Source organism: Dermacentor andersoni, chromosome 6, assembly GCF_023375885.2.
Source record: "Dermacentor andersoni chromosome 6, qqDerAnde1_hic_scaffold, whole genome shotgun sequence".
In the NCBI taxonomy this organism is placed as follows: domain Eukaryota; kingdom Metazoa; phylum Arthropoda; class Arachnida; order Ixodida; family Ixodidae; genus Dermacentor; species Dermacentor andersoni.
Window position 1 is genome coordinate 2,483,782 of NC_092819.1, and position 16,203 is coordinate 2,499,984.

Sequence of the window (16,203 nt, forward strand, 5' to 3'; positions counted from 1 at the left end):
GTAAGGAAATGGGTGACGACTCAACGGGGCTTTGCAGGCTGCATGCCTGACATACTGGTGTTAACAGCGCAAAATAAAAGAAAAAGAAATTATGGGGTTTTACGTGCCAAAACCACTTTCTGATCATGAGGCACGCCGTAGTGGAGGACTCCGGAAATTTCGACCACCTGGGGTTTTTTAACGTGCACCTAAATCTGAGCACACGGGTGTTTTCGCATTTCGCCCCCATCGAAATGCGGCCGCCGTGGCCAGGATTCGATCCCGCAACCTCGTGCTCAGCAGCCTAACACCACAGCCACTGAGCAACCACGGACAGCGCAAAACTAGACGAGACACGAGACGAGAAGACAACACCACAAGTGCTGGAAACACCAGGATGTAAAGCCAACAAGCCCAAGCTCCTATTCTAGCGAAATGCCTGATATAGCAGTTTTTATTTCATTACATAATGAACATTTATATAATTGTATTAATGTAACCAGCAAACATAAAACAAATTTATAAACATGCAGCTGCATCAAGCTGCCCTAGAGCTGTACAGTCGTCAAGAGTGTGAGCAAACATAAAAGCATGTCCTTTGAGGAGATTGGTTTGCACGAGGCTCTCCCTACGAGCGATGGTCAGGAAAGGGCACAACGCTCCTCCACTCCGTAATGCAGAAAGGCGCTACGGCAGGGTTTGTCGACTCTCCAACACGGCACAGAGAAGGCGCCAGAGTCAGATTGCCAACAAAGGCAAGTTTATTCACCCAAGATACAGCACAGTGCGACAGCCACGGCGCTTACGGGCAAAGGCTCACCGCAAGACCAATCGAGTATGTGCGCCCGCTGCGCTAGGGCTAACCGGTAAGCAGTCCACCAAGCACGAGAATGAGAAGTTGCAGGAGCAAAGGCCCCAGGAAACCAACTCGTTGCAAGCCTGTGAGTATTTGCCGCAGCACTAAACTGCTCAGCGGAACAGAGCTCGGGTGGAAAGGGTGCCCGGGGGCGGCCACTCGAGAGGCCAATCAGGGCGCGACCTGGTGACACTTGATCGTGCAGTGATTCGAGCTGGGCAGAGAGAAGCACGGTTTGCACGGAAAATAAGCTCTGGCGCGCTAGCCATTTCCGCCATGTTGCCATAACAGGGGCGGTTCCTGGAGATCGAACTAAGCACAACGCATGAGCTGGGGGAAAGAGGCGCGGGAGGCACCTCGATCCCCGCACTTTAAAGACGAAAGTTCTGGTCAGTTTTTCGTTTCCTTTTTCAAAAAAGAGGCCCGGAGAAAAACTCACATGCATGACAAGCTCACACTCATTGTCTCTAATATACGGGCAGCGTGCACGTCGAACTGCAATAACGTGCTAACTTGGGCTCGTTGATACATGTGTGAAGAAAACAAGTAATAGCACTGAACAATGGGAGGCGACCTCTCCCTGTTGCCTGTTCAAGCCACTGTATATATTGCTATGTGCACAATAAAATATTCGTTGAAAGTTAACACTTCGTCTGTCTCAGTCACGTCCCGTTGTTCAGCGCTGTTACTCGTTTTCTTCATGCACTTGAGTTTTTACAATGTACTGCACCAATGTGCCATTGCACAAGGTGACCTGCAGTGGAAACTGGCAGGAGGCAGGTGGAAGGAGCACCACGTTTTCTTCCAGTTATCCAATGTCACTGCCACACCACAGTGCGCGCTTCTACCAGATCCACGGTAAAAGGGACAGTGCCTTTGGCAAGGAGGACGGCCGTCACGTTTGGACCATGTGGAAACAATGTAAGAGTAAGGCTCAAAGTAGGAGCACATTTTCTCTTGCCCTCCGCACCTTCGGGTGCATAACCTGCCCTTGCTGTACGAACAAGCTCATTCTTCAACCACGTGTGACCACAAGAGGTGCGCCGCCACTCACCTTCACGTGACTCGTTCATCAAGTAGATTCACACAATGCCAGTTCGATTATTACTCAAGCAATAATCTTGCGTATGTGCCATTCATGCCTTACTTACTCAAAGCTGCAATGGTTGGAATTTAGTTGCAGTACAGTTTGGTAATATTGTAAGCACTATTAACGTACTTCGTCGTTTTCATTTGTACATAGCCATCATCATCTTCCCTGTTCTTCTACTTCTTCGCGCGTGAGCTGGGGCGTTGCCTTTTTTGGAATAAACAGCGCTGGACAAGTTGATCGGTCTCGGTATTATAAAGTGGTGAAGGTACGTCAAGACCCCGACGTCCTCTCACGTTCCCGTCCTCCCTGGAGCTCCGTTCCGGTCGCCGCCTGCACCCAGCTACCCCTACAACAATGGACACTTCCAACCCCGGGCCTTCCGGCGTCTCTAACCCTACCACACAGACGACCCCGCCTGCGGCGCCCTCTTGGACTGTGACGAGCCCTCAGCGCGATCGTCTTTGCGGGACTCTGCGGTGATGTCGTCGACGATTGGATCGACCACTACGACCGCGTGAGTTCTTGCAACAAGTGGAATGACACCCAGAAATTGAGGCACGTCGCCTTCTACTTGACCGGTGTTGCAAAGACATGGTATTTCAACCACGAATCCGACATCGCGGATTGGTCCACGTTTACCTCCAAGCTGCGGCAAATCTTCGCTTCCTCGTCTGGCTGTGCAGAAGTCGCCAAACAGAAGCTGGGAACGCGCCGCCAACTTCCCCAAGAGTCTTATACCTCATACATAGAGGATGTCTTGGCTCTGTGCCGCCGTGCGAATCCTAGCATGACGGAAGCCGAACACGTTCGCCACATCTTAAAAGGCATTGGGCCTGTCGCGTTCAATGCCTTAATCGTGCAAAATCCGGCTTCTGTCCAAGACATCACTTCAACGTGTCAACGCCTCAACGAGCTGCAGTCTATTCGTGTTCCACATGACAGCAGCGATCCTGAGGTTCCCCATTCTCCAGATCTACGTGCTCTTATCCACACGATCATCCGCGAAGAGCTTCAACTACAACACCTGAGGCGTCCACCTGCTGCCTGCGCCCCAACCCCCACCTTCGACTTGCGCGAGGTCGTAAAGCAGGAGTTGACAGCGATGACTACACCCACGGCGCATCTTGCTCCGGTAGCGCGCTCCACACCTACCTACGCGGATGTTGTTTCGCTACCCACCCCTACCGTGACTTCCGTGCCTACTGGCGTTTCCTATGACCATTTGGCTTCGATGGGAACCAGAGCACTTGCTGCGCCATCGTACCCTCAGTGGCGTCCACCTTGTCCGGTTTGTTTTTACTGCGGTATACGCGGCCACATATCTCGCTTCTGCCGCCGTCGCCAGCAGGATGAAAGACGAGGCTATACTGAGCACGAAAGAGACCGCACTCGCCAATCAGACGACTACTATCCCGGATTGTACTCGTTCCCTCAACAGCGTTCTCCGTCTCCTCCAGCTGCTCCCAATCTGCCTCATAGTTCCCGTTCGGCCAGACGTCGTTCTCCATCGCCTTACCGGCGCTCTACATCACCGCCTCGCCCCACTTCCCATTTTGTCGACCAGCACTCGGAAAACTAACTGTTGCAGTTTTTGGAGGGGGAACTGCTTCCTATCGGTCTTCAAAAATTCCTCCTGTTCGCCCGGCCAACATGCTTTCTGTGACTGTCGAAGGTGTTCCCGAGTCAGCTCTCATCGATACCGGTGCCGCCGTTTCTGTTCTTCAAAGTGATCTGTGTTCCCGGCTCCGTAAAGTAAAAACGCCTTATCTTGGACCTTTTTTGGATGGTGCTAATAATGCATTCATTCACCCTGACGGACAGTGTACTGCTCGTGTTCTCATCGACAGCATACGCCACCACATTGAGTTTATCATCCTTCCAACATGTATCCATGAACTTATACTGGGTTGGGACTTCCTACATTCTGCTTCAGCCGTCATTTCATGTAGAGAGGAAGTTGTCCACATCACGGATACAGAGCTTGAACCTGTTGCGGACTCTTCACTTTCATGCGTGAACTTGGCCATCGCTGCAGACTACGTCCTGCGTCCTGGTCACGAAGACGTTGTAGCCGTAACATCCAGTCAGATCGCCGACGGAGACGCCCTAGTCGCCCCTTCTTCCCACTGTACTTCTCACGGAATTCTCATTGCCACTTGTCTCGTCTGGTTTTCACGCGGCCGCGCCCTTTTGTCTGCTTGCAACACGACCCCAGATCCTGTTATGCTGCCCAAAGGAATGACTGTGGCAACCCTCGCTGACACTCAACCTATCTCTATAGTCACGCTTTGCCCTTCTTCATCGCCAGCACCAACCTCAGGTTTGGATGATTCTTTCCCTCCTCCAGCCGTTCTTGGTTCTGACCTAACAGCCGCCCAGTCCGAAGCCTTAATGGTGGTCTTGGCAAAACACAAAGCCTGTTTCGATAGCTGTTCCCCTGTGTTGAGCCAAACTCCTGCGGCTGCACACCGCATCGAAACCGATGGTTCCGCTATAATACGACGACGCCCCTATCGTGTATCGCCGTCCGAACGAAAAGTCATTGAACAACAGGTTGCTGACATGCTTGCGCGGAAGATAATACGACCTTCTTCTAGCCCATGGGCTTCTCCCGTGGTCCTGGTAAAGAAAAAAGATGCCTCCGTTCGCTTTTGCGTCGATTATCGAGCGCTCAATAAGAACACACGCAAGGACGTATATCCAATACCTCGAATTGACGACGCTTTGGACACACTACAAGGGGCAGAGTGTTTCTCCAGCCTTGATCTTCGATCAGTAATTGGCAAATTCCGATGAACGAGACTGACAAAGAAAAGACCGCATTCGCTACACCGGATGGCCTTTATGAATTTAACGTGATGCCTTTTGGCCTTTGTACTGCTCCTGCCACATTTGAGCACATGATAGACAACGTACTTCGTGGTCTAAAATGGAAGACATGCCTCTGTTATCTGGACGATATTGTAATCTTTTCGTCTGACTTCAGCCAACATCTTCATCGATTAGACGAAGTTCTCAAGTGCCTTGCGAATGCTGGTCTCCAGATCAATACAAAAAAATGCAAATTTGCAAGTAAGACGATAAAATTATTGGGTCATGTCGTCTCAAAAGATGGCAACCAGCCTGACCCCGAAAAGATTAGTCCCGTTCTCCAGTTTCCTCACCCCCAGCAACAGAAAGATCTACGTAGTTTCCTCGGCTTGACGTCATATTTTCGTAAATTTATACGCAACTTCGCAGCAATAGCAGCTCCTCTACACAAGCTACTGGTTACCGGTGCCTCTTTCACATGGACTAGCGACTGTGAGTCGGCTTTTCAAGCTCTTAAGCGGCATCTTACTTCCGGACCAGTGCTTCGCCACTTCGATAATCGAGCCCCCACCATACTCCATACTGACGCAAGCGCACAAGGTATTGGCGCAGTACTTCTGCAACGTAATACAGCATCTAAAGAGCAAGTCATAGCATATGCCAGCTGAACACTTTCTCCAGCTGAGCGGAACTACACCATTACAGAGCAAGAGTGCCTGGCTATCGTTTGGTCGATTCAGAAATTTCGTCCATACCTTTACAGCCGCCACTTCACCATAGTCACCGACCATCATGCTCTGTGTTGCCTGTCATCAATGAAAAACATGTCAGGACGCTTAGGACGCTGGATACTCCGCTTGCAGGAATATGACTTCACTATAACGTACAAGTCTGGAAAAAGTCATCATGATGCAGACGCATTGTCTCGCTGCCCACTCTCGCTCTCTCCCAGCAATGCGCCGTCGTCTTCCCCACCAAGTCACTCCGATGCTACGCCTGTCTCGCAGCAGCTCTCGATAACGCCCCTGGACCAAGTTACGCTTTCATCACGCTCTGATTTCATCTCGCTTCAGCGGGCCGACTCCTACTGTCGAGCTCTCATGGATCGCCTTAGTGGGTTTGCCGAACCACCCAACAGCCGCTTGCGACGCCAACTTCGACAATTCCGCCTTCAAGGTGGCGTGCTACACCGCTATGTTTACCACCCAACAGGTCACCGATGGGTCCCAGTTCTACCTCGCTGCCTTCGCTTGCGGGTATTGGAGGCACTTCACGACGACGTATCAGCTGGCCACTTAGGCTTCCACAAGACTTACGACCGCATAAAGACCCGCTGCTTCTGGCCTGGCCTGTCCACAACAGTGGCCAAATACATTGCCTCTTGTGCGTCATGTCAGCACCGCAAACTCTCGACATCCCTTCCTGCCGGTTTACTACAACCTCTCCCTTGCCCGGACGCACCTTTTGAATTTGTTGGCATTGATTTATATGGTCCCTTGCCGTTGACACCCTCCGGTCATCGTTGGATAGTCACTTCGGTCGACCATTTAACAAGATATGCTGAGACTGCCCCTCTGCGATCCGGCACCGCTTCTGAGGTCGCTGACTTTTTCTTACGCGCCATCGTCTTGCGCCACGGGGCTCCTCGCGTTCTTCTCAGTGACCGTGGCATGGCGTTCATTTCACAAGTTCTCGAGGAAGTTCTTCGGGCCACTAATACCGTCCACAAATCTACTTCTACTTATCATCCGCAAACCAATGGCCTTACTGAGCGCTTCCACCGTACGCTGTCTGACATGATTTCCATGTACATCCGTCCTGACCACACTGACTGGGATAAAATTCTTCCTTTTGTGACATTCGCATATAATACTGCTATTCAACGGACTACCGGCTATAGCACTTTTTTCCTTGTGTATGGATGATTTCCTTCCACCATATTCGACAGAGAACTCTTTTTCGCACCTTCTTCGCCTAACGTGTCGCTTCCAGAAGATTTTGCTGCCCGAGTTGCACATTGCCGTCAAATCGCCCGGCAAAGTACAGAAGCTACCCAAGCTGAGCGCAAGCTTTACTGTGACAACAAACGCCGTGACCTACGTTTTCACCCTGGAGACCAAGTCCTGCTTTGGACTCCAGTCCGCACCCCAGGCCTCTGTGAGAAGTTCCTTCCACACTACATTGGCCCATACACCGTTGTGCAGCAAACAACTGCAGTGAACTATCTCGTCCGCCCAGTACACTCCGTCACTGACCGGCACCGCCGGAATGCCGAAATTGTTCATGTCTCGCGGATGAAGCCCTTCACCCCCCATTTAAATAATCTCTAATCTGCGGCCAGGCTGGCCGCTTCCATGACGGGGGGAAGTTAGTGTAAGCACTATTAACGTACTTCGTCGTTTTCATTTGTACATAGCCATCATCATCTTTTCTGTTCTTCTACTTCTTCGCGCGTGAGCTGGGGCGTTGCCTTTTTTGGAATAAACAGCGCTGGACAACTTGATCGGTCTCGGTATTTTAATATCTTGTGGATCAACAGAGTGTGCCGGGAACCAAAGCTTATTTTCTGTACTAGTTGCATGCCAAGCATACCCCATACGTACCCTGAAGAGAGCGTACAGAAAGCCAGCATGTGTACAGCATTTAGTGCTCTTATGCAAGGAAATTATTCTACAAAACCAGGCCAGCAGCTAGTGGAGGTTTAACCCACACAACCACACAGCGTTACTAGTGGGAAGCATGATGAGTAGTTCTGACGATGCTGTTCACATTTGTGTGACACCAAGAAACTCAACAAGGTGCACCAATAAAGAGAAACAGGGTAAACCTGAAGCAATTTAACTAAATAAGTTGGACACTGTCCCATTTAATGTTGGCAACAGCTCCATCACATGCAAACATTACCTTCTACAACCAGCCTGGCCTCCTCACTGCCACATTGTGTATAACAGTAGCACAGCCACACATGAGCCCTTCTGAGCATAATAAACTCACTGATTTGCAGTAATGGCAACCTGGTATCTTACATCATCACTGCTTAGTAGAGTAAAACATGTTGAGATCTTGCTTGGTTGAGCACTGATAAGTGTATGAGTGTGGAACCCCTTTGAACAATACAGACATGCTGTATATTAATCAGCATGAGGATGGTAATAAAAGACTGCACTACTGAAAAACATTCTTCCAGCCAGGCCTCTGTGGCCCTTTCAGTTACAAGAGAGAGAGAGAGAGATAATCTTTTTGAAAGCAGGCAGAGAGGTCGACCTGAGCTAGCGCGCTCTAGCCTGTTACTCTGCACAGAGAGAGGGGGAGCGGGAACATAAAGTTGTGATGAGCGATCATAATGACATTGTGGGGACGCATAACGACGCTTTGGGGGTAGTGCCAAGAGCGCATGCGTGTGGAACAACCCGAGTCATCTTTGAGAGGATCGCAGCCAATAAAAGTTCACTTGTTGTTTGGGATATGTGATGTTCATTCGCCTTGCTCTGCCAAGAAACACGTTCCAACACTGGTGACACGGAATTGTGCTGCAGCATCGGGCTGGTGCACCAACGTCACTATGACTTCGGTAACCATGGCTGACGCCCACCCCGACAGTCTTCTCAGTCGACGATAAGCTGCCCCCCTTTTGGACTGCGGACCCTGCACTCTAGTTTATACAAGTCGAATCGCAGTTCACAGCACGACGCATCACAGCAGACCTTACAACATACCACTACGTAGTAAGCAGTCTCCCGCCAGCTATAGCCAGTGAAGTAAGGGTTCTTTTGCTTGCAATGCTTGCCAAAAATTCATATGCAAAGGTGAAAGAAACCCTTGTCCGCCGAGTTACGCCCTCCGCACCGCAGCGACTGCAGCAATTGCTTCGCGGCACGGACCTCAGCGACCGTACTTTTAGTCAGCTCTAGCGGCACATGCAACAGTTGCTTGGCGAAACAACAAATGCTCTAGACGGAGCATTGCTCTGAGAACTTTTTTTGCAAAAGCTACGTTCAAATGTCTGCATGGTCGTCACTGCATCAGAGCAGAAAGATATACCCGCAGTCACTGAGCTTGCCAACCGGCTGGTAGCGATCACCCCATCCACATCACTGGCTGCCATGCAAGCACAACAGTCTCGAGATGAACTTTAAGAAATGCATGATGAGATTTCAAGACTCACTGAGACCCTGTCAGCTTTGTGTGCAAGCAGAAGGGCACAAACATTAAGTAAGCCAAACACACCGCTATCACAGCTTCAGCATCAGACTACATGCTGGTATCATCGGCAGTTTGGAAATGCTGCGCATAACTGTGTTCCACCCTGCATGCACTCAGGAAACGGCCATGGCAAGCACTGAGACCGACCAGTGCTCCTACAATGCCTTGAAGTTGTCCTTCGGTATTCGTTATTACTGACCACAACAACAGAGTTCATTTCTTAGTCGACACAGTCACCGAGGTGAGCATGACACCGGAGTCACAAAACCGAAAGGAAGATCTCCAAGGCATCACCACTGCAAGCCGCCAATAATGTGGTAATACCAGGGACATACCAGGGGGGAGACTTCAGCCCCCCCACCCCATCCCGAAATTTTTTCGTGTTGTCATGCACCACCGACCAAAGCAATCGCCGGCGCCAGAAATTGTACTGGATTTTGTATAGAATGTCTTTTTCACGCTTGAAAAGACATTTCAGCACGAACATTGCAACCTCGGTCTGAATTTCGCGGCAACACCCATGCACCAGTGGCGTAGCCTGAAATTTCGTTGGGGGGGGGGGGGGGGGGCTCACGTTGTGGCTCGGCCTCCTCCTTATAGAATTTGTCGAGGGATAAAATACATTAATAATAACTGCATTGCCATTGCAAAACATGCTGCAAATGAATTCTTGGACACGACGCACCGTCAAGACAAGTAAAATATGTATTTTTTCATAAAATAATATACTCATATGTCTCAAAAGTGCTCGAACTTACTTATATGAATGCTTCCATGCTTTCTGTCAATTTAATATGTAAAGGAAATAACAGACGAACTTTAGAACTATATCAGTTTGAAACCAGCAAAGCAGTGCATGCCGCTGATATGAAAAATGTACAGGCCATGAAATGAAGAAGTTGAGGACAAATTTTTTTAATGAAACTTTGTTAACGCCCCTGCCTTTCTCTCCATTGCATCTCTCTCTCTCTTTTTCTGTCATCCAAGAACCTTGGTTACATTTTTGTACATATGCAATGACCAGGGGAAAATCTCAGTGACGCTGTCCTTTGTTACAATCTATTGCGCAGGAGCAGCTGTCATCGGCCGTGTGTTGTGAGTAACTGCACCGAAATTAGAGTCGCAACAGAGAGCACATGTAAAAAGCAGGAGTTCTGCAAATTATGCGAGGGCGAGTCAAATGAAAGTGAGCCAGTGCGAATGTATGACTAATGGCCTACTTTGTTTAAAAGTAGTATCCATCAGCATTTAGACATTTGTCGCACTGACTAACGAGTCACTGATTCCCGTCTCATAAAATTTCTTAGGTTGCTGCTTCAAAAAGCCTCTAACTGATTCTTTTCCACAAATCTGGTTCCCTTGAGCTGTTTTTTTTTTTTTTTTTTTTTTTTTCAGATGCTCCAAAAAGTGGAAATCACAAGGCGACAGATCTGGGTTGTATGGCGGATGCTGCAGCGTTTCCCACTTGAACTTTGCCAGTTTTGTGTTAACCACATCAGCGATGTGGGGACAGGAATTGTCGTGGAGCAAGATGACCTCATTTCTCATTTTTCCACGTCGTTTGTTCTTGATTGGGACACGCAGCCTATCCAACGTTTTACAATATCAGAAAGGATTGATAGTTTTTCCAGGTTTAGAAACTTTCATCAATAATGGCCGCTGACAACCGAAAAAAAGTCAGCAACACCTTTCTGGTGGAAATGACGGCCTTTGCTTTCCTTGGAGTTGGTGAATTGAGATATTCCACTGTAAGCTTTGCCGTCGTGTTTCAGGTTCGTAGTAGTGGCACAAGGATTCATCCCCGGTCACAATTGCAGACAAAAAGTCGTCACCCTTATTGCGATACTGGATCAGATGAGTCAAGGTAGCACCGAACTTCTCCGTCTTCTGGCGGTGGTTCAAAATCTTGGGCATCCATTGCACACACAAGAGCCGATAACTGAGGTGTTGATGAATTATGGTGCGACCTGAAACGGTTACTGATGTTCACATGCCCTGCCAATTCATCGATGCTTATCCTCCATTCTTGTCTAATCAGCCTTTACAATTGTGTTGGGGTGATTGCACGGTGGCTTTGGCCCTGTCTTGGATCGTCTTGCAACGTTCATGTCCTTTGAACCGTTTTCTCCAACGCTTCACAGTGGCCAATGAAATGCAATGTTCAACCTACACGGAAGCCATATGGTGACTAATTCTTTGGGGGGAAACATCTTCAGCTGTCAAAAACCTCACTACACTATGCTGTTAAACTTTTGGAGTGTCCATTATGCCACGAAACCAAGTTCAACCCAGTGTACGAGAGCACTAAAGAACGCTTATCCTCACACTTGCGTGTCACTTCTTTAAGTAAGAGATGACTCTGTGCACGCGCATGCCTCACACATAATGAAATGAGCCATTATTGCGCGGGGTGGGTTGGCTCACTTTCATTTGACCCGACCTCGTGTATTATATATGCGAAAATATAATGGAACATACAAATGCGAAGATACAGCTTGATAAAGGGCAAAAAAATGCCACTGGAAACAAAGTTCACTGCACGTATACACAAAACCTCGCAACAAGATATTTAAATATACGTATAAATCTCCAATAAATCTGCGTATCTAAGGAAAAGTCACTGTATATAATGTGCCAAACAAGGCGAATAAACATCTTGCGCAAAAACAAATTCAGAAAGCATCCAAAACTATGCCAGGCAAATATTCACTCAGCCAGAGAAAAACGAACGTGCACGAAGTGCGCCGCGCGGTGGCCGGGGCAACACGAGAAAAACACATGCGCTCTCGCTGGTTCCGGCAGCCCGTAGGTAGCAAGAAAAAAAAATTGCAAGAGGCTCAATGTGTCTTTGCAAATAAAAGTCAAAGTAGAAAAATAAATAAAACTGTAATTACCTTTGCTGGCTTTAATGTCTTGACATGGATGCTTTGGCGTAGGTGAAAGAAAATGTTGATATCTTTTTCTGTGACATAACGGCACAAATGAACCACCACAACGCTTCATCTTATCCGACCTCGCTGCTTGCTTTGTCAGTTTGACTGATAGTGTGTTGAGTTGGCTTGTCTTGTTGCATAATCCAATGTACGACTTTAGAAAAGTCAATGCACCACTGGCGTCAAATGTTTGTAACAACATTAAACCCACAAAGTTCTGGAGCTGAAAATGTAAAGCACGACTTTGGAAATGTCAATGCACCTCTCGCATCAAAAGTTTATGAAAGCTTCATACCCATAAAGTTTCAGAATTGAAATCCATGCGCTCAGTAGATTCTGCGGCCTTACCGAGATGCTGCGACGAGCCCTCTCGCCATCAAATCGCCTTTGAAACTTCGTGCTCAGATAGGGCTCCTTGTATTAAGATATGTAACTCCCAGTGCATGGGCGTTGCCGCAAAATCAACCCCGATTTCGCAATGTTCGTGCTGAGATGTCATTTCGAATAAGAAAAGGACATTCTAGACAAGATCCAGCATGATTTTCGGCTCCGGGGGTTGTTTTGGTCAACGGCGCACAACAGCACGAAAAAATTTCGGGGGGGGGGGGGGGGCTGAAGCGCCATAAGCCCACCTCCCCTGGCTACGCCCCTGACCGGGAGTCACATAACGCAACGAGCCCCATCCGAGCACAAAATTTCAAGGGCGTTTTGATGGCGAGTGGGCTGGTTGTGGCATCTCGTGGAATCTACGGAGTGCATGGATTTCAATTCCTAAACTTTATGAATATAAAGTTCTCATAAACTTTGATGCAAAAGGTACAGTGACATTTCCAAAGTCGTCCTTTAGATTTTCAATTCCAGAACTTTGCGGGTTTAATGTTGTTACAAACATTTGACGCCAAAGGTGCACTGACTTCACAGTCACACATCGGACCATACAACTAGACAAGCCAAATAAACACACTATCAAACAAGTTGATAAAGCATGTAGCAAGGTCTGATGAGACGAAGCATTGTGGTGGTTAATTTTTGCCGTCCTGTCACAGAAAAGAATATCAACTTTTTCTTTCACCTGCGCCAAAGCATCCATGTCAAGACACTAAAGCCAGCAAACGTAACTACATTCTTATTTATTTTTCTACTTGGACTTTTATTAGCGAGGGCAGATTTGAGCCTCATCAATTTTTTTGTTCTCGCCACCCGTGGGCTGCCGCAGCCAGCCAGAGCGCATGCGCTTTTCTGGTGTTGGCCCAACCACCACGCGGCACACTTTGATGCATGTTCGTTTCTCTCTGGCCGAGTGGATTTTTTCCTTTCTGGCTAGCAGACGAGAAAAAGAAACAATGGTCTCTCGCCGCCATCACTTCGGGGACTCGAGGTGTTGCAACGCATTCGCTTGAGCATAACCTCTACGAAAAATTTTGTCTCGCAAGTGTAGTATACCAAGCAGTATGCCTATGGTTCTCTATGGACCAAGCATCTCACATTTTCTTCTATATTCCTTTGGTAGCCACATTAAGTGCCCAAAGTAGGCATTCACTTGTGGCCAACATGCTTTCCTCTGCATTTCTTATTTTCGTGCCCCCCCCCCTCCCCACAAAAGAAAGAAAGACATTGTTGCAGTGCCGCAAATTGCCGCATGGTGAAAGTGCGATTTTGTGAGTTATTTTTTAACGGAAAGAAATTAGTCATGGGACACTTCAGTTACCGGATACTCTTACTATATTATTATGATAGCAATTATATGGAGACTCCAAGTGAAATTCTGCCTTCGCTGTTGCCCTCATGTTTCGTATAAATTCCAAGGGCAATAATATTGTGATCGCGCGCCGCATGCTATAATATGCAAGTGAAAGTGTGGTGGGGGGGGGGGGGGTGGCATAGGTGAGCCAATGATGGTGGCTCAGTCTTGTGTGCGCAAAGAAGAAATGCGGGGAGGAAGCACTCCACCTCCTGTCTCGCGCGAAACAGCAGCAGGAGTGGAGAGAGAAGTGCTGTGATCTGTGAATCTGTGGTTGCGGAACATGTTTATTTGCCTTGTTTGACGCATTAGATACAGTGACTTTTTCTTAGATACTTAGATTTATTGGAGACTTATACGTATATCTAAATATCTTGTTGCAAGGTTTTATGTATACGTGTAGTGAACTTTGTTTCCAGGGACACTTCTTTGCCATTTATCAAGCTGTATCTTCACATTTGTATATTCCATTGTATCTTCGCATCTCTATTGTACGAGGGCGAGTCAAATGAAAATGAGCCAACCCATCCTGCGCAATAATGGTTCAGCTCATTATGTGCAAGGCATGCACGTAGCACGCAGGCATCTTTCATTTGTAAAAGTGACACGAAGGTGTGAGGATAAAGGTTCTTTAATGCTCTCATACACTGGGCTGAACATGGTTGCATGACATAATGGACACTCCAAAAGTTGAACAGCGTGGTGTTGTGAGCTTTTTGATAGCTGAATGTGCTTCCTAAAAAAAAATTAGTCGCCGTATAGCTGCCATGTACATTGAACATTGCATTTCATTGGCCATTGTGAAGCATTGGAGAAAACGATTCAAATTAGGACGTGAAAGTTGCAACGACAATCCAAGACCGGGCCAAAGCCACCGTGCAATCACCCTCAACACATCTGCAAAGGTTGATGAGCTGACTAGACAGGAACAGAGGATAAGCATCGATGAATTGGCAGGGTCTGTGAACATCAGTCACAGTTCGGGTCACACCATAATTCATGAACATCTCGGTCATCGGCTTTTATGTGTGCAATGGATGCCCAAGATTTTGAACCACCGCCAGAAGACGGAGAGGTTCGGCGCTGCCTTGATTCATCTCATCCGGTATCACAATGAGGGTGACGACTTCTTGTCGGTAATTGTGACCGCGGACGAAGCATGGTGCCACTACAACATTCAAATTCACCACCCCCAAAGAAAGCAAAGGCCGTCATTTCTGCCGGAAAGATGGTGCTGACTTTTTTTTCGATCGTCAGGGGCCATTCCTGATTGAATTTGCTAAACCTGGAGACACTATCAATCCTTTCCGATATTGTGAAACGGCAGATGGGCTGCATGTCGCAATCAAAAACAAACGATGTGGAAAATAGGCGAATGGGGTCATTTTGCTCCACGACAATGCCCATCCCCACGTCACTGATGTGGTTAACACAAAACTGGCAAGCTTCAAGTGGGAAACGCTGCAACACCTGCCATAAAACTGAGACCTGTTGCCTTGCGACTTCCACATTTAGGGGTAATTAAAAACGCAGCTCAAGAGAACCAGATTCGTGTTGGACGATGTAGTGAAAGAGTCAGTTACCGACTTTTTGAAGCTGCAACTCGAGAAGCTTCATGAGACGGGAATTACGCGACTCGTTAGTCAGTGGTGCAAATGTCTAAATGCTCATGGAGACTACTTTTAAACGAAGAACCTCGTTTTTGATATAATCGCATTGGCTCACTTTCATTTGACTCGCCCTCGTATATTTTGCAGAACTCCTGCTTTTTTTTTATATGTACTCGCTATTGCAACTACCCGCCGTGGTTGCTCAGTGGCTATGGTGTTCAGCTGCTGAGCACGAGGTCGCGGGATTGAATCTCGGCCACGGCGGCCGCATTTCGATGGGGGCGAAATGCGAAAACACCCGTGTACTTAGATTTAGGTGCACGTTAAAGAACCCCAGGTGGTCAAAATTTCCGGAGTCCTCCACTACGGCATGCCTCATAATCAGAAAGTGGTTTTGGCACGTAAAAACCCATAATTTTTTATTCCAACTATAATTTCAGTGCAATTACTCACAATACACGATCGGTGACAGCTGTTCCTGCACAATATATTGTAACAAAGGACAGCGTCATTGAGATTCTCCCTGGCTGTTGCATATGTACAAAAATATAAACAAAGTTCTTGAATGACAAAGTTTCATTAAAATATTTTTCCTCCACTTGTTCATTTCATGGCCTTTACATTTTTCATATTAACGGCATGCACTGCTTTGCTGGTTTCAAATTGATATAGTCCTAAAGTCTGTGTGATATTTTCTTTACTTATTAAATAGTGAGAACACATGGAAGCGTTGATATCAGTTATTTCAGGCACAATTTTTGAGACATATGGGTATATTCTTTTGTGAAAAAATACATATTTTACTTGTCTTGACAGTGCATAGCATTCAAGAATTCATTTGCAGCATCTTTGGGAATGGTAATAGAGTTATTATTCATGTATTTGATCCCTCAACAAATTCTATAAGGAGGAGGCTGAACTGCAACGTGAGCCCCCCCATCAAACAAAATTTCTGGCTATGCCACTGGGTGATACCA

General features: G+C 47.5%; 1 protein-coding gene across 5 annotated transcripts in view; it reads right to left on the reverse strand.

Annotated features, from left to right (window-relative positions):
* LOC126521592 (E3 ubiquitin-protein ligase SHPRH) overlaps positions 1-16,203 on the reverse strand; it is a 314,627-nt gene that overhangs the window by 264,284 nt on the left and 34,140 nt on the right. The gene's annotated exons all lie outside the window — the stretch shown is intronic.